The sequence below is a fragment of the Cynara cardunculus genome, unplaced genomic scaffold (genome assembly GCF_001531365.2).
Source record: "Cynara cardunculus var. scolymus isolate 2C unplaced genomic scaffold, CcrdV1 Un_Scaffold_7005, whole genome shotgun sequence".
Lineage (NCBI taxonomy): Eukaryota > Viridiplantae > Streptophyta > Magnoliopsida > Asterales > Asteraceae > Cynara > Cynara cardunculus.
This window is the reverse complement of record NW_020203286.1, coordinates 14215-21304: the sequence shown is the minus strand read 5'-3', so window position 1 is coordinate 21304 and position 7090 is coordinate 14215.

Genomic DNA, 7090 nt, shown 5'->3' with positions numbered 1-7090 from the left:
AAAATGACCTTATTGATTAAATTTAATTAAAAAAGAATGGAATTTTCCTATTGGTCGATTTTGGTTTACACGGTTTTTTAGAATGACATGGTTTTCATTTGAACATGCCATATATATATATATATATATATATATATCACAATAGGGACATTGTCATATCTAAGTCGGGAGGGAATCTTTGTCAAAAAGAGCAAAGCTCTTTAAAAAAAACATTATAAAGTCAAAAACCAAAAATGCAAAAATGAAAAAAGAAAATGGCTACAAAAAGCAAAATAAATAAATGCTAATTTAAGAAAAAGGCAAAGTTATGAGAGAAAAAAAGCCAAAGCGAGAAACCCAAAAAGTCCTTTTGATCCTAAGAGGTGACAAGTTTAAAAATCGGACGAAAGAAAGTGAGGCTAGCCTATGGTATATAAATGTGATTGATACAAAACAACTTCCACCTTGATTTACGAAAAAATATTTATAACCAGAAAGTTGTAGTCGTAAGTGTCGGTGTCCATTCTTTTCCATCTAATTTGAGTCTTTTATTTGTCTTTTTATGTTGTTTGAAGACAAACAACAATTCTAGTTTGGGGGTGTGATAAATATCAATTTATTTGATTCTTTCACACTTTTTCTTTGCTTTATTTACCCATTTTAGTTTTTCAAAATTCCGCAAATTGAGTCTTTTTGTTTTATTTTTATATATTTTTTATTGGAGCTAAAGTGATATGATAAACATGTTTACGTCTTGGATATGTGCTGATTTTTTGCAAAAATAGCCATGTTGGTAGATATTTGGCTGAAGCATGCTACAACATGTGCTGCAGGACGATTCCAGGGGCACTTTGGAGAATAGTACGGGGAATCTTTTGATGTCAAATCCCTCCTTTTGGCAGCCCATCTCCTGCAGATTTTAAGATCTCATGGTACAAATTTAAGATCTGATTTTTGTGGTTATCTAGGTAGCATGGCTTTACCCATTGGACTATGTAAAAAAGTTGGGTAAAGCATTTCTCTGTTGGTCCTTGTCCTCCCTTCTTCCGCTATATAAAGGGGGGATGCTTGGCATTGTAAAAACAAGTAATTCTAGGCAAGCAATTCTAGAGAAACAATCTAGAAAGAAATTTGAAGTAGTTATTGTGAATGTTGAAGGTTCTTTTGGGTTTAAAGTTGTGTTTGGAAGTATTTTTATTTTCTTCTTAATAATTCCTCTTTACATTTATTTCTTTTATTATCTTTTATTCTCTTATGCTCTACTTATTATGTTTTATTATTATTCATGCAAGTAATTTTTCTATTTTAAGTATTGTTAGTCGCTTTTATAATTCCGCTTAGCATTTATTTCTTCTACTTTATTTTCCTTTCTTATGCATTATTATTTACGCAATTAATTTTTCAAGTATGTTAGGCTAAAAATTTAGCTTGGGTGTTGGGTGACGTTAAGAGAAAAACCTATTCTGTTTATAGAAATATAAATTATAAATCTTTACAACTACATCATTCAAGTTTTTATTGCAAAAACATCATCCATGGACAAGTTGATCACTTGTTTAAAAGTGTTAAAGTGTGTTGGATTTAGAGATAAACCAAAAGCACTTATCAACTTATTATAAGTCAGAAGAGTTTAATTTCATCAAAAACTCCTTATTACCGGTTTGGCACCGGTATAAGTTGTTTATCCAAACACTCAAAATTGCTTATTAACAGTGCCACACCGGAATAAGTCAACAAGTTATTTTTATAAACAATCCCAAACACCCACGAAATACTATAAATGAAGATGTATCGCGCTGCATTGCGCGATTACCATTCTAGTAACAGAAACATAACTTTACACAAAGACAACAAGAACATAACTATATTCTAACATCCTACAAAATAATGACTACACAAACATTTACCACGAAAAACATTCATTGTAACAACCATGACGAATATTAGACAAACATTCATATTAAAAAAGAACATCAACATAGTAATTAATATAAAGAAGATATACCATCACATCCATCTCCATTCGATATAACATTATTGGAGTCGTCAGTCATTTCATTGGAACTAATACCTCCACCCATATCACCCATTGTCGTAGAGGAACGTATTTTCTATAGATGAAACGATAGGATTCTATACAACCTCCAAATATTTAAATACAAAGAATTCATATGATTTTATAACCAAGACAACCAGATCATGTATATCCTAATATCAATGAAACAAAATCATTTTTAGAAAAACTACATATATCATCTTATACTTCAAAAGATTCTAACAAAAAAATATTAGAATAATCTTGAAAATTATATGTTTGCTAAAAATATATTAATTTTATGTTTAAATATTATAAACAAAATAACATCCATCATTAAAATAAATCAATGTAAGGACCAATGAAATTAGGTATAACGTAATAAATTTTGAAACATAAAACACACTATAATCAAGTTAACATAATGAAACCTTTTGAATAATAAAACAAAATTTTTACTAATACATTTCATAAATGAAATGATTTCATAGTTTCATCAACACACAAATCAACGTATTCTAAAGGAGACATTTGTCATTTTCATATTTTAAGTAGATGGATCCGTTTCAATCTAATTATGAAATTGTTTCACTGTTTTCCAATTACACAACATGTTCTCAATATTTAATATATCAACCATTTACAAGAAACATTACATGAACCTGTGACACAATTATAACACTTTACACATTATATGACCCTTTATATGAAACAATAGCTACTTTCATGCATTTCTTATGGTTTCACTATTTTCTTACATTAATCCTTCTATGGTCAAACTATTTAATATTGTTTAAGTTTGAAAACTTTTAAGAAACAAGGAAACAAGATTATCGGAAAAAAATTATATTATGCAACAAGTTCATCCATAAAAATTTCAGTAAACAAGTTCATCCATAAACGTGCTCATAAAACAATCTCAATATTCTTCATTAAATTATTTTTCTTTTTCCAATTAAATTAGTGCCTTTTTCTAATAGAACATATTTCGTATCCTAGTAAATTATGCAACAATTTCATCAATAAAATTTTTGCTATCTGAACACGTTTCATTAAGTTACTGCATTTATCATTACAGGCTTTCTTAACCATTAAGGGTGCGTTTGGTACGCAGACAGGACATGATAGGACAGAACAGGACATGACAGGTGTTCAACGTTTTGTAAGACATGACAGGACAGGACAGGACAGAACATGACAGAACTGGTTAAAATGACCAATTTGCTCCCAGTGACATTTCAAGTACATAACTACATATCACACCACAATGAACAATGAACAATCCTAAGAACCCTAAATCAAACATCTGAGTGAATTACGTCTAATTAACCAAAATTACTAGTTAAAATTCACATCTAAGCCTCGAAAATAGAAAAAAATGGAAACAAAATACATGAATTTTCTAATTCAAGCAGTAACAAATTTCCTAAATCGAAACAAAAACCCTAAACAACATAATATTCAAATTCAAGCAGTTTCTCACACAAATTTCCTAATTCAAACGAAAGCAGACAAGCGATGCAGTAACAAAATTTGAAGAAATGGGTAAAAATAGACGTAGAGAGAGATAAGGAGAGAGTTTTACCTTAAAAAAATATGGAGGAGACGGTGGAGATGGAGGCGGAGGCAGGCTGTGAAGAAGACGATGGAGATGGAGCCATGGAGGAGACGGTAGAGATGGAGGCGGAGGCCGGCTGTGAAGAAGACGATAGAGATGGAGGTCTGCTGTGGAGGAGACGATGGGGATGGAGGTCTGCTGTGAAAAAGTTGTGAAGAAGACGATGTAGATGGAGGTTCGTTGTGGAGAAGACGATGGAGATGGAGGTCTCCTGTGAAGAAGACGATAGAGATGGAGGTGGCTTGAAGAAGACGATGGAGATGGATGGAGACGGGTAGATGGGTATTAGGGTATATTTGTCAAATATGTCTTGTTCCACTTAGTTCTAGGGGCGTGAGGGTGAACAGGCGTGTCCCATATGTGTTCCACTTAGTTCCACTTTGAAACACACCAAACATGGGACAAGTGTGTCCTATCATGTCCTGTCCCACCCTGTTCCACGTATCAAACGCACCCTAAGTGAACAAAGATCACCCAAAGAAATTTAAAAAAAAAATGAAACAGTTTCATCAATTCTTACTGATAAGAAAACAAGATTATCCAAAAATATTATATTACACAACAAGGTCATCCACAAAAGTTTCATTAAACAAGTTCATCCATGAACGTGTTCATAAAACAATCTGAATAAGTTCATTAAATTATTTTTCATTTTTTAATTAAATGAGTGCCCTTTTGTAATAGAATATATTTTGTATCCTATTAAATTACGCATCGATTTAACGAAAAAGTTTTTGCTATCTGAACATGCGTCATTAGGTTACTAAATCTACCATACCATACAAATTAATAACCACTAAGTGAACAAGATAACCCAAAAAAAACTTTGAAACAATTTCATCAGCAACTATTTCAAAAGACGACTGTGTTTTTTCAGTACATGAATTTGTTTCACTATTATGATATTGTTTTCGGTTCATGAATCTCTGTTTTAGTTGTGAATCATTTTTTAAGATATGGTACTGATTATGTGGATCAAACAATAAACGATTTTAAATTTCATTTTCTAAATCCGTATAATCCTTAAAACAAATAAAATATATTTAAATTTTAAAAAACTAAATTAAAAAAATATTTAACCATTACCATTTTAAACATTTCTATTGTTACGTTATCTTAATTAGCAAAACTTAATACCTTCCATTATTAATCAAAAACAATGTAAATGACAATTAAACCCTTAATGATTAAATTTAATTAATTTTTTTTCCTATTGGTCGAAACTAATAATTTTTTTACTTTTGAATAAAATATAAATTTGAAAAAAAAAAATATCGATATTAGTATCAAATAAACTATTCAAAATTTTTGTTTTTGTGTAATTCAATTTTTTTAATTATATTTTAATTTAGATTTAATAACAAAGTAAATTATTTTTGATTTAATAATATAATCTTATATAAGGATAATAATTATGTATCATGTTAGAACTCAATAATTATTCTAATTATATTTTAGGTTTTTTATATTTAAAGTGAGATGTTTATCTGTAGTTGATTATAAGAATTCAAAAATGGAACTTTAATTAGTTTACTTACACACAATTTACTTATAATTCTGAATTTAAGTAGTATGCATTAATAAACAGTACTTCATGTATAAAAAATGTTTTTTAAGAGTTTTTGTCAAATGTTTTATTATATAGTATCAATTGTTTTGACTAAATTTTTAAGATGTCATTTTTTGTTATTTAAATACTTATCAGCTAGTTTTTGCTAAATTTGATTTGTTCATGAGCTAGCTTATCAGTTACCAATTAACTTATTAGATATCAACTACCTTATCAACTATCAGCTAGTTTACCAGTTAGATTTTCAAACATAACCTTTACTTTAAGCAATCTTATTAGTAGAATTTATTTAAAAAAAATCAACTTTCAATCATAAGAGCATTTTCAACAGATTCTCCAAAATGGATAGTCAAAAAATCAAAATCTCAAAAAAAAATTACATTCATATCCAACAGATTCTTCATTTTAGAGATTATAACACCAATTATATTATTAAAATATTCAATGCATCTAATAAAATATTATTTATCTCTCTTAGATATCGAATTTAAAAGACTTTTATTGGTGAAAATAATAAAATATTATTTCTCACTCATAAAGTAATCATTTTTAAGAAATTCTCCATATTGGGAGAAAAATTTTCTTATCTCCATTTTGGATAAGATTTTAGAAAATTTGTTATGATAACCGGGCTTTTCGGTTATAGATTTTGGAGTGGTTTTTGAAAAGTATTGGTAAGTAAAGAATTTTTAATTATTTATGTGTGATTACCTGCTTATTATAATTCCACCGTCTTAAAAATGTTATGCATGAAATATTTGTTATATCTCATGGGAAAATGTGAGATAATGAGTTTAAAAGTATTAAACTTTCACCGCCTGTGAATTTTTATGATAATATATAAGTGATAAGATAAGATTTATCTTATCTGTTCTGTTTTGTAAAGAAAGAAAAAAAGAGAGAAAAACCTTGTTGTGTGTGTATTCTTGTGTGAAATCCTACGTGGAGCTGATAGAAGAAGAAGTTGATTCTGTAGTTATATTTGAAAATCGTTGTTGTGAAATTCATCTTTGTATACGTGAATATAAGGTGAGTATGTTATCAACTTTTTATATTTAGTATTTGAAATATTGAACTGGTTGGTTCTTATGTGGAAAAAGGGCAACTAATCTTGAAGATTATTTTGAGATAATGATGGAACTGGGTTTAGAGCTGTAAAAGTTCTTAATATGAATTTATGTTATGAAACTGTTTTGATGCCATTTTTGATAAAAATGACAGTTTTAGTTATGATTATATTTATGTGGGAATAAAAGTGACATATCAAGGAGAAATGTACCATGGGATAAGGGTGACATATCAAGGAGAGGTGTACATTGGGATAAGGGTGACATCAATGAGAGGTGTACCTTAGAAAAAGGGTGACAATTGTGAAATCTAAGTTTCGATCATATATTTTGTTATCACATCCATGAGATGCAATGATCTTGGGTTATCACATTTGTGTGATGTGAGGACTTGGGATAATGGCTTTTGATTGATGTGATAACAATGTTATTTATGATGAGGATGAAATTTGTTTATAACTAGAGAGGCTTTTAATGGCTGTGTTCTAAATTAACAAGATTTTTTTGGGTTGGTCTACTTATGGATGTTATACTTCAAGATTATTTTAATAAAGGTTTGATGAGGAGCCATTGAGGCTCTGGTTGGTCTTTATGTCCAACCAGAAGGCCTCTAGTTGAAATCAAAGATCCCAGTTTTGTAAATGTTTAACATACTTTGATTCAGAGACTCTGTATGTGCTATGTAAAAGCTCTATATCTTGGAGTATAATGATAAGTCCAAGCTCTCTATCCAAGCTCTCTATCCCAGCTCTTTGTTCCAAGCATGGACCTCTCTGTAATTGTTGGAGTGGAAGAGGTGGCAGCAGGATGCTGCTTAGATG